Raw genomic sequence first — 12842 nt, forward strand, 5'->3', positions numbered from 1 at the left:
AGAAGATTCCTGCCAATATTTCTTCAAACATTTTTTCATCCCTTCCCTTCCCAATTAGACTCCAATAACTGTCTTTTAGATGTTTGCTGTTTTGTACATTTCGCTGAGGTCCTGCTTAGTATTTTTTAGCTGTTTCCTTGTGCTTTAGTTTTGGTAGTTCCTATTGCTGTATTGTCTTATTCACTTATTTCATTATTTTTCCTTTGTAATGTCTATTACTATATTTGACCCATAAGGTAAAGTTTTTATCTCAGATAATTGATTTTTACTTTTTTAGGAGAAGTTGTATTGGGCTATATTTTATATGTTCTGTTTTTCATCTTATTGTGTTTCAAATCCATGAAACTTTTGTAATAATTATTTCAAAGTCCCTTTCTCTTTATTGTTTATATCTTTTCTCCTACTTACTAACTTTTCTTCTATTTGTGTATTATATTTCCCTGCCCCTTTGCATGTCTAATAATTACTGATTGGATAATGAGCAATGTCTATATTCCATTGCTTCGGTCTAGATTTTTATTGTTCTTTTAAGTGTTGCATTTTGTTTTGCAGCAGTTAGATTATTTGCAGTTTAATTGCAATATTTCCAGAATTATTTTTAGAGTTTTTAAAGGAAGGTACAGAGTAGCTGGTACTCTGGTGCTAGTTCAGTCCCACCAGTAATTTGTGATTTACTTGAGATTTCTACTAAATGCCCTGGGTGCTCACTGAGGTCTCTCTGCCCTGGCTTGTTGAAACTCATATACACCTTACTCGTGTTTCTGTTCTAGTACCCTACATACAATTCATATCACTATTATACGTCTTCTTTCTCTGCTAACTGTTCTTTGCCAAGCCTCATGGAACTTCATTCTACTCAGGTGCAGTTGTGTTTTGGCCAAGACTCAAACAGATCTAATTCCAGCCACCATATTCACCTGAACTCTTAGCTCTGTTTCCTGAACTGAATAAAGCTGCTGTACTCTGCTTAGATCTTCCTTTCTTATACTGCAGCCCAAAAGATGGAACTAGAAATCAAACTGAGATGATGACAGGGTTCATTCTGTTTGCTCTTAGGTTTTTAGGGTTCATAGTCCTCCACTCTTGTTGTCCAATCCAATTTTCTGGTGATGGGAAGGGTGATGCTGCTCTCATTATGCCATTGTTAGAAACATATGTTTGACACTAATTACTGAATTGTGGCTGGATACAGAAATGTGAATCATTGATTTAATGATTTATCATATTAAAGCAGATTTCCCTTACTCTAATTGATAGATGACATAGATAAGACATACATACATATATATGTATTTATACACACATATATATATATATAAATTAGGTTACACTTTGATTTTTTTGAGTTTGAAAATAAAATGCTATAATATATAGTTTAATCTACAAATTGTGTGTATACTCATCAGGTTAATAGATAAAACCAATGGATTTTGGGTCTGTGTTGTGGTCTAATGAGTTAAGCCATCTGCGATGCTGACATCCCAAATGGGTGACAGTTTTGAGTTTTCGGCTGCTCCACTTCTGGTCCAACTCCCTGCCAATGCACCTGGGAAAGCAGCAGAGGATGGTCCAAGTCCTCGGGCCCCTGAACCCACATGGGAGACCCAGAAGAAGCTCCTAGCTGCTGGCTTTGGCATAGCCTAGCCTTGGCCATCGTAGCCATTTGGGGAGTGAACCAGCAACTGAAGTTCTCTCTCTAACTTTTTCAAATAAGTAAAATGGATCTTTAAAAAAAATTGGATTTTCTGAATATCACAGTTTTAACATAGTCCTCAAAATTATGTGTAGACATAGCTTTGGACAAGGCTATCAGATTTCAAGCGTCCCAGCCTAAGTACCATGCCATCTTCTTTCGACATAGTTCATAATATTTACACAATTTGTTCTGTGTAGGGCTCAGTGTTTGCCAGGGTTTATTTTATCTATAAAACAAGGCTTTAATTTCCAAGTCTTTGTATGAAATTGTCCAAATCTATGCTGATATAAAAGAACTGAGAGGTAAACTTATGCTTTCATGAAGTTAGTAATAGTTTGCAGTCTCCAAGCTAATAATTACATGATAATGCAAGGCATATAAGAAATTAAAAGTGTAGTTTTTACCATGAGTAACTTGAAAAAGTGAATACACAAAAATACTGGCGGATGCAACATTTTTTAAAATGGTAATTCACATTAATGTAAATGCATATCTAAAGCCAAGGAAAGTGAGGGTCATATCTCAACTGACATAGAACAAACCACTAAAAAAGAAGTGAGTATGCATTTTATCTAGGCAGAGAATGTATTCCATCAGTGTGTGGAGATGTGTTTCTCTTGAGGAGTGGGTGATTCTGAAAAGGAGAGCACTTTGGATTTCAAGATTCAGCTGGTTGAAAAGCTCACCCAAATGGAAACAGCACAAAAAGTAGGAGATCAGTTGATTAGCTAAGTTTGGGGAGGCCTTGACATTCATTTCTACTTATTGGGAACAACGTGTTTCAGTTTATTTCTTGATGTAAGTGCGCTTTCTGATCTGTCATTCTTACCACCGTGAGTGCTGACCACTTTGACTGGTTCTGAGTTCACTGAAGTGTTCAACTTACCTATCATGGGTAATATTTATGTGCATATATTCCTGCATGTGATACATTTTAAAAATAATTTAGGGCAGCGGAAAATAATCATCTACATAGAAGGTATTGAGTGGTGTTGAGTACTCTGTTATAAGAAAAAAGCTGCATGTAGAGTGTAGTTTATTTCCGTGGTTGCTGAAAATTTTGTTCACAGGCTCATAATAAGGATGCAAACCACAAACGACTGTTTGCTACAAAATGTACTACAATTTCCTATAAATGATGCTTTTCCATAGGCCGCTTCTTTATGCTTGCCATACTTTAAAATTTCTCAAATCTATTTAAGAACACAGACATCTGTGTGGACATCTTTATTCTTTAAATTTTGTCTCTGATTGACATTCTAATCATTTTTTTAGAGAATTAGTTTATTTATTTGAAAGAGTTACAGAGAGAGGTAGAGCCAGAGAGAGAGGTCTTCCATCCGCTGGTTCACTCCTCAAATTACCATAATGGCCAGAGATGAGCTGATCGGAAGCCAGGAGCCAGGAGCTTCTTCCAGGTCTCCCATGCCGGAGCAGAGGCCCAATGCTTGGGTCATCTTCTACTGCTTTCCCAGCCATAGTAGAGAGCTGGATTGGAAGTGAAGCAGCTGGGACTCGAACCAGTGCTGCCCATATTGGGGTGCCAGCACTGCAGGCTAGGGCTTTAACCCACTGCACCACAGCGCTGGCCCAACATTCTAATCATTTTTGTCCTTCTAATTCCTTCAGTTAATTTTAAAGTGCTGGAAAGCAAAATATTCATGATGATAGTCAATTCTTAGAGATTATTTAGAGGCATAAAGCTGCTGCCTGCAGTGCTGGCATCCAATATGGGCACTGCTGGCTTGAGTCCCGGCTGCTCCACTTCCAATCCAGCTCTCTGCTATGGCTTAGGAAAGCAGTAGAAGATGGCCCAAGTCCTTGGGCCTCTGCACCAGCATGGGAGACCCAAAAGAAGCTTCTGGCTCCTGGCTTCGGACTGGCATAGCTCCAACTGTTGTGGCCAACTGGGGAGTGAACCAGTGGGTGGAAGACCTCTCTCTCTCTCTGCCTCTCCTTCCCTTTCTGTGCAACTTTTTCAAATGAATAAATAAATCTTTTAAAAAATTAACAAAAAACATTATTTACAAAAGTCCCATTTTCACTCATAAACCCTATTTGACAAGTTACCCCTAATTCTTGCTGTACACAAAAGTTGAAAGATTCTCTTGAACATGTATTAGGGAATTTAGCAGTAGGTTGTGGATAACTTCCACATGGTATTCTCCCCACACCCACATCCTCTTTTAGTTCTCTGAAGTGCATATTTCTTTAAAGGGCCATTCATATACAGATACTAAAGCTATTTTTCATATTTAATGATGGTGAATCCCAAGACCTAGACATGGGGGGACCTGTTCTACGCACTGGCTATTCTGAATGGACAATCTTGCAGGAGTCATTAGGACAGCATTCACATTCATAATACCCTCTGCAGTTACTCTGCCTGCAACGGTGCTGAAAATGTATGGAGCCCTTTTAGGATGTTTTCTGGCACAAAATCTCATAATTGGTGCCATAATCATGGTGGCTGGTCTTGATTATTGCAGAAAGTTTAACTGATTCGATATCCAACACTAAAAGGATTTTTGTGAATGCGACTGTTTTGACTACATAATGTGTTAAGCACTTTTGTCCTTAAGTGTAAAAGTACTAAGGGTTACAATTCAAAGGAGGATGCCCCTGTGAAAGTGCGAGTAGGCATCTGAAACCCTCAAAGATGAAGAGACTAACAATTATGCTCAGAAAACTCCCTGTGGGAAATGTGATGGTTTGCTTTGTTCTGAGATTCTCGTTTTCCTGTTGTGGTGCTGTGATCTTCGTGTTTGAAACTCGAGATGAAGTAGACCTTCATCTTCTATTCAGAGGCCTGACCTTCAGTTTCCTGTGATCCTCTGACTACAAGAGATAAAAGGGCCTTTCTTTGCAGTGGGATTGTCTAACAGGCATTAGAAACCATTTCAAATGCTCTGTGGAGCTAGGTGGGGCAGGCTGGAGTAGGATGGGTCCCTGCTGAGTAACCTTTACCTGGGACCTGACATTTGCAGTGCCTCTTGTTCCATTCACTGAGGTCCGTCTCTATTTTCAGAGTAGTGGTAGAATCTGGTAGAAGAAAATGGAGAATAGACCTAGATGGGAAGAGGTACTAAGAGTGGACAGATCAAATGACAATTGGAGCCAGACCAGGCCGCCCTGTTAGGTTCGTTTCTGTGGAATTGAGAAACCCAGGTTCAGAGTTAGAGGTGTTTGATGATTTTTATATGTTTTTGTATTTATACATATATATTTACATATTTTACATTGCTTAGCTTTTTTCTTTATTATTCTTTGGTAGTGTGAATCTCTAGTTCATTTCCTAGATAATATCATTCTGTGGTGCTAAAAAAGAAGTGGTTCTCCATCAGCAATTTCAGTTATTAAACACATCCCTTCCTGCCATTTCATCAGTTAAAAACATTGAATTTTTTCTGCTGCTTCCCCTAGAGAACAGTTTCCAGTCCTTCAGCTTGGAACACGAGACTTTCCCCTTCTTAACCTCCTTCTTGCCATATCTCCCAGCATATTCTAAGCTGCAGCTACAGGCCGTCCGCATACCTGGCTTAGAATTGAGTTTGTGCTGAATACATGGGCCGCAGTTCTTTTCTCACACCACACAGAGTGGCAGCTGATCTTCGTTCCTATCCTTACTTCCAGTCTGCTTGCCTCACTGCCACACCTCTATTTTTACTTTCTTCCATTCAACATTTTTTTTTTTTTTTTTTTTTTTTTTTTTGCAGTTGGCCGATCAGTTGTGTTAGGTTTCAGTGTCGTTTACTAAGTGCTGCACGTGACCTCACGGATTTGCTCCTGTTTCCTTTAAGGTACAAGGTTTAGTCTCTGGCATGTCAGTCTCTGCGCCATCTTCTTCCTTTGTTTCCCAGCTGCAGGTCAAGCAACTTCATCTCTCCATAGTCCTGATGGGTCAGAGCTGTTTGCCAGCCCAGGCGTATCCCGTGAAAGCTCTTTGGCCGAGAGCTACTTCCTGATGGTGCCTCTTAACGCTCACCGGCTGAGGCTATAAAATGCCGTCTGGTGAGTAACTCTTATTTCAAGACAACGTTGGAGTGTGCTCTGAGAATGTGAAAACTACACATGGCACAGCGTGTAGGTATGTAAGTTTGCATATGACACCCCCACCCCTGCCTTTTAATGGAGAATACCCAGAGAGCAACGGTTTTATTTTAAAAGTTTCCCTTAGGAAACCATCACTAAGCAGGATAGCTGTATGCTCTGTTTTCCCACAATGTGCTTTTTTACTTTCATATTTTTGTGTTTTCCCCCTCAAGTTGTTTTCTTTACTTGAAATATATCTTCTAGTTGTCCTTTTCAGCTTGGTGAACTTGATGACCGTACTTTCATTTCAATATCTCTCTGAATTGCCATCTTTCTGGGAAGCCTTCTTATGGCCACCTCCCCCCATTCCCACGTTCGAACTAACTACTATAAAAGTGAGCCCAATGGGTATTTTAGTCTCTATGGACATAGTTATCTAGAATATGCATCTGTTTACAAGTTGTCATCTGTTTGTCTAAAAGCCCCTTGAAGCTAAGTGAGAAGTATTGAAACATCTTCAAGAAATCTCTTTTAAGCCTCTAATAATTAGGACTTGGTCAGTTCTTAACTCCAACTTCAATATTACTTTCCCTTAAAAGTTCAAGGGTCTTTTGTTAGGCACGTGTCAGCTCCAAAATTGCATGGGCATCCTGGGAGGACTTTCTGAGGACAGAAGTGAGGGAGGAGGGTAAGAGGGTGCGTTTTGAGGGGACTTGGAATTCTCAGAAATTTTAGATATGACCTCCATGGGATTTTGTAGCTATCCGGTTGTGGCATCAATCTGATCTGGAGTGAAACCACTGGGGACAAATATGGTTGTTGAAAACATCTTGTGGTCCTTGAAATATGCTTGGCAGGTTTTTTTAAAGACATATTTATTTATTTGAAAAGAACTACAGAGAGAGATACAGAGATACAGAGAGTTCTTCCATCCACTGGTTTACTTACCAGATGGCTGCAACAGACAGAGCTGAGCCAGGCCAAAGTCAGGAGCTAGAAGCTCCACCAGGTCTCCCATGTTGGTGCAGGTGCCCAAACTCTTGGGACATCTTTAACTAATTTTCTCAGGCCATTAGCAGGGAGCTGGATCAGAAGTCGAGCAGATGAGACATGAACTGGTCCCATTTTGAATGCTGGCAGGCAGGATCTCTCTCTGCTAAGCCGAAATGCCAATTGCTCTCAAATCTCCCTTTTTAGATTTATTTATTTGAAAGTCAGAACTACAGAGGGAGGGAGGGAGAGAGAGAAAGAGAGAGAGAGAGAGAGAGAGAGAGAGAGAGAGAAACGAACAGCAGTTCATGTTCCAGATGGCCAAAGGCCTATGATTGGCATTTAAAACTGCTTTTCTTTGTAGCAAATTTCCATTTAGTATATTTACATGTTAATATCTGCAAAGAAACCCAACCCATTTCTTACGTTAGTAGATACTTAGACCTGGGAATAGTCCATGTAGATTAACCTGTAGTTTGATTCTGCCAGAAGACAATTACAGTAGATGGAGTTTGATTAGATAAGTTAACACAGGAGTTGTTCACTTTTTGGGTTACAGTCACATGGGGAGAGAGAAGAAATAGAAGCATTTACGGGTGGGTAATGCTCATTTGTTGGTGTGTGTGGCTGAAACCTTCTCAGTCACACACGTTGCCACCTCATTTTCCATAAAGGCACGATCTGATGACTACCTCTGTGTGTACCCCATTCTGTATTTCGTAGATTTCACCTATTTCATATCCTGGCCTATATTTCATAGAATCCTCCTGACAGTGCACTACTTTGGCAGATAAGGAAGCTGAAGCTCAGAGCTACTAGTGTTACACATCTTGTAAAGTATCGCCCATGTTTTGAAACCAGGGATTTCAGTTCCCAAAGCAGTTTATTGTATTCCCTTTCAAATAAAAACAACAAAGCTTTTACAAAAGAGTTTGCTTTTACCAGTAGCTCACTCTGACAGTCTCAGAGCCACAATACGTATCTGTAAATAATGAAGTAGTAATTATAAACATAGGAGATGGTAGCAGAGAATTGGTAAAAATGGCTGGAGCCATTTTTAAGAATCTCAGTGTGGTCCTGGCTTGCTTTTTAAATGCAGGAGCCACTGACAGTTTTGGAAGTGGTTGAGCTTCAGATGCTTTGCCTAAAACAAACTTGCAAAACTTCTAAGTGAGATTTTCCTATCACAGGAACTGACTGTGTACAAGGATACGTATCATTTGGCCCTATAGTGTTTACTAGTACTGTTGCTCGTCAAAAAATATATTTCAGAAACAGTGCGATTCTGAAGGCTATATTTCAAGAGGAAAAATTCAATATTTTTTAAGTTGAAAAGACCTATTTTTGAACATTGAAGTAGACTAGTCTGTGATGATTTTTTTTTAATGTTTGGTGGAATTTAACCTTTAACAGAATGATATAGCACTTCTAAGTTGTCTGACACAGAGACCTGCACTAAAATACCAATTTCCATCATAATCTTTACAAAGGTTGTTGAGGTAGATTAAACAAGTGTTTAAGGAAGCAAGTATATCTGATACTTTCCATTCTACCTTAGAAGAATGTGAATTCTACAGATTTTTGACACTTGGCGAGGGATCTACAAATGTCTCTGCCTCAAGGACGGTTTCACTTTTCTAAAAAAAAATCCCAAGGGATGAGATTATGATAACTTTTCAAAGGTGACAATATTTTAGTCACCTCTTCAAATGCAAACAAAATCAATCATGATTCTACTGCACATTGATTTTTTTTTACAAATCTTGTTGTATAATGTATTTATGTAAAATATATAGCCATTTGTTCATATTTCTGTGAAGCTTCTCTGTAAAAAATTAAAAGTGAATATAACTTTGTTTATGGTGCCAAGGTTTTCAAGATTGTTAAAAGGACTTATTACTAGTAAGAGTTTTATTCTGTTTTATTTTTATCCCCACTGAGTGTTCTATGAAGGAATTTGAAAAGCGTTCATAGAAAAATGGAATTACAAGATAATGTCCCTCTTATTTACGGAGGACCTCCTGCAAAGGCAAGTGCTATTTCTCAAAATTTGCAGGACTAAATTAATTGAATTCTCTTTGCAATCAAACGAAGTTGGTACTGTTATTATCTTCATTTAGCAACTGTAGAAACTGAGTTATAGAAGTTGAATAATTTGCCTAGTGCTATGTAGCTTGTTTAAGGGACCTTCAGAAAGTTCATGGAACATGTGTATTGTAAAAATCTGAGTATATATTTAAACATTTTTTTAAAGATGAACTTATTTTAGTTCTATACTTTCATGAACCTTTCGAAGTACCTTTGTATGTGAGGTGCCAGGGTTTTAGCCTATGTGGTTTCCCTAGGAAAGCCATTTGGCATAAGAAGGTTTGAAATTCTCCTTTCTCCTAGCTGAGTGTTGCTGAGATAATGACAATTACATGTAATGGGACAGTCACTCTGATCTGGACATGCCTTTGCTTGCACTGCTGATTTACCGGGCACACGCGCATAAAGGTGCGTGGGATGCTATGCGGGAAAGAGGGAAACACTGAGACAAGGAAGCCAGTGATAAATATCAGAGACCTGGAAAATCTCAAGGGCACCATCAAAGGTGAAGGCCTGCCTTGGCATCATGTCAAGAGGATCTGCTAAACATGGAAAATGGAAATCTTCATCCAGAGAAAAATAGAAATTCTTTAGGTGACAGAAGGACCACAAGCAAACGTCATTAAAATTTTGAAATCGCTTTGCAGGTCAGACTAAACAAAAACAGATTCAGGGAGTGAACACTGAGTGACTCCAAGTAAAGTAACTGCTGTGCCATTCTTGCTATTAGGACTGCTGGCTCCCATGTTAGAGAAAAGACAGGATCTTTTTCTGATTGAGGTTGAGGTGCCCTTCCTGGTTATTAGCTGCTAGAAAACAGAGTTGTCTGTTACTTCATTAATATGGATGGCTGACTTTCCTGTTGGTATGTAAAACCCAATAAATATAAAGATATCACATAAATTTCCAGCTGTCAGTTGCTAGGATTTCCTTGAGTTGACAGATAGAGTGAGTCACTTCCATCAGTTTCGGTAGAGTTGGGTTGACTCAAGAAAGTGAAGTCCACTCTAGACATTTCCACCAGGGGAAAGTAGTATCAGACTGTTTGATATATAGGTGACCATTCCAGACCCAATAAGGGACTGGGCATAACTCACATATGAACAACAACAGGAAACTGCTAGTATCTACAAAGCTGGGAGGACAGTGGATTACCTACAGGAAGCTAAAACTAAGGCACCGACACACCAGAGTTGGTTCTGTAGAAACTAGAGCTGTGAGATCCGGCCATTCCAGGTGATGCTTCTGAGGCATAAAGACAGAGTGACAGATGCCTATGCATGTTCTAAGCTAGCCCAAAGCCAGTGACAAGAAAGGTTGAAAATGTAACTATTAGGAGAAGGGCTGGGGACAGATTTTAGTAAGCAGACAATGATACTTGCATATTGATAGAATATGTATTTCAGAGAGTAAGAAAACATTTTGAGAGGTTACGTTCCCATGTTTCTCCAGCCCAGCCACACCTGCAGACAAACTTGTGGTATCCCGCAGTATTTTCTGTAGCACAACCCCTAGGTGTAAGCATTTCTGTAATTCCAGGTCTAGTTCTTCTAAGATAATGGAGGGTTTATGTGATTGAGAATTATCTCCTTGACTGAAATTTGATCCCCTTCTCTTCTTCCTCTGATGGCACTAGCTGAGTGGCATAAAACCCAGGTAATTAGGGTACTTTTCTGTCCTAACGATGACCTCCTGCATCCCTGGATCCAACTTTCCTGAGTTTAAGTTAGATCCTTGGTATGTTCTTCCACTCATCATCTGTACTCTGTAGACCCCCTCACATTGCTGCTGTGACGTTTCGTGCATCTGCTGCTGGGTCACACCTTGGGCGGGGCTGTGATACATTACATTCTCTTTCCTGCCTAAAATGGGTCAGCCCACAAAGCAGTTCTATTCTCAGCACCTGCAGACACCAATTAAATAGCTGATTGTCTTTATTCTATAATTGGTATATGTTCATTGCAAATAATTTAGAAACTGAAAATAAGCTAAACTAATAACACTCCCCCAAATCCTCTAATGCTACCAATCTCAATCTACAAGTATTGACATACCTTGTTGTGCCAGTGAATATACTTAAGCTACATGTTTTGAATGGCTCCACTTGCTTTTGTTATACTACCCAAATATTTTAATCTGTTGTTGTTACATGGGTATTACTTGCTGCTACATGTGTGGATAGTTTCTAATCCTTTTCTTTATAATATTATGAACACCTGTGTAGATATTGGTTGTATAAAATTCTCTCGTGCTTTGGTATTAATATATTAAGGGTTTCTAGTAAAAAGGGCAACTCAGGAATGTTTTCAAGAGGCAATGTGAACAAGGGCTAGGGACCATCAACACTGATTATATTATGATATATCCAATAAATCCTCTTTAAATTGTGTGATGCCTCCTTCCAATGAATTGGCTCTGATGAGATTATTCCAGGAAGCTCTCCTTTTCCCTTCTGGATTAGTCCATTTTTTCTGATAATCCAATGCCAAGACAGGATTAAAGATGCGATGAATTTGTTAGTGAAAATACCTGTGAGAGGAAACAGGGAGGAATCTGGTGGAAACTGAGAGAGCTGCTATACAGAAATGCCATTCTGACCCCCCAGTGAGAAAAGAAATGCCATTCTGACCCCCCAGAGAGAGAAGGAGCAAAGGAAGGATGATTGAGTGGAAGGAGATTCCAGTTGCTCAGTTCTAAGAAGAGGTTAGTAAGGCCACAGCAAGACATCAAGTCCAAGTTATCTTTTGGAGGAGTCTTGTGTCTCTCAGCAGTGAGTCTCCTTTAATATCCTTGCTGGCTGGGAGCAAAGACCTTGGGGAAATCATGGAGATGGATTACAGAGCACAGAATCCGGGGCTTTTGCTCAGTTATGCTCTTCTCTGAGAATCCGACAGGCTCATTTTTTGTGGTTGAAAATCATTACATTTCCATCCAGCCCCTAGAATAGCTCCTACTCATATCAGGTAGCTCTCTTCTGAGATCTTTCCCCTAAATTACCTTTGTCATGTGTTATTGGCAGGTCAGTCCCTAGAATTTGAGATGCCTGATATAGGAATCTAGATGGTGGTCCATGTATGTTGTAAGCTGACAAATCCAGGTCCATAATGACCTGGAAAATTTTGTTCAAATTTAGAATTCTCAGACATAGAATTTCCATCTGGAATGTGGTGGCCCAGGGAGAGTTTTCTTTTGTCTTGCTTTACTCTTTCAATCATCAGAACCCTCAGCTCAACAATACTCTACTCTTAGGCATGACTGTAAACTCTGTAAACCACAGGCACATGCCTGTTTGCCTCATCTTCCCCTCTGCCTGTGAATAAAGAGAAGTCCCTGAGCATTGCTACACAGGGTCACAGAGAATCATCTAACTGTGCACCTTGCTAGATGATAAGGCATACACAATTAGGGCATGGACTCCTGATCCATAGAAACATGGAGATAATAAATGTGTGTTTTTTAAAAAAAGATTTATCTACTAATTTAAAAGCAAAGTTAAAGAGAGAAAGGGAGAAATGCAAAGAGGAATCTTTAATCAGCTGATTCACTCCCCAAGTGGCCACAGTGGTCAGGGTTGGGCCAAGCCAACGCCAGGAGCTTCATCTGGGTCCCCAAAATGCATTCAGCTGCCCAGCTATTTGGGCAATCCTAGATTATGTTCTAAGGCATATTAGCAGTGAACTGGATGGGAAATGGAGCAGCTGGGACTTGAACTGGCACCCATGTGGGATGTCAGCACTGCAGGTGGAGGCTTAACTTTCTACACCACAGTGCCGGCCCCTTTGGTAATATTTTTATGCAACAATGGATAATTAGTATGTGAGGAGGGGACTGTGTTAATGTATTTATCACCTAGTGTGCAAATAAGTATTTCCTAAATGCAGGAATTAATCCAATGTGCATATCCACTAAGTGTAAATAATCATTTGAAGAGGCAAAGGGTGAAGATTCTACTAAACCAGGAGGTACAAGAGAGCAACTGTGGAGCTGCAGCTGAGAGCAGGTGGCAAGATGTGGATGCTGTATTGTCCAGGAGGAT

General features: G+C 39.7%; 1 long non-coding RNA gene across 1 annotated transcript in view; it reads left to right on the plus strand.

The window, feature by feature from the left end:
- Positions 1-5547: 5547 nt before the first annotated feature.
- LOC149122989 (uncharacterized) overlaps positions 5548-12842 on the plus strand; it is a 28592-nt gene continuing 21297 nt past the window's right edge. The window contains exon 1 of the long non-coding RNA XR_016218512.1: positions 5548-5783. This is a non-coding gene — a long non-coding RNA (uncharacterized LOC149122989). The remainder of the gene's footprint in view (positions 5784-12842) is intronic.

This window comes from Oryctolagus cuniculus, chromosome 12 (assembly GCF_051225735.1).
Source record: "Oryctolagus cuniculus isolate XC-2025 breed Fujian yellow rabbit chromosome 12, ASM5122573v1, whole genome shotgun sequence".
Lineage (NCBI taxonomy): Eukaryota > Metazoa > Chordata > Mammalia > Lagomorpha > Leporidae > Oryctolagus > Oryctolagus cuniculus.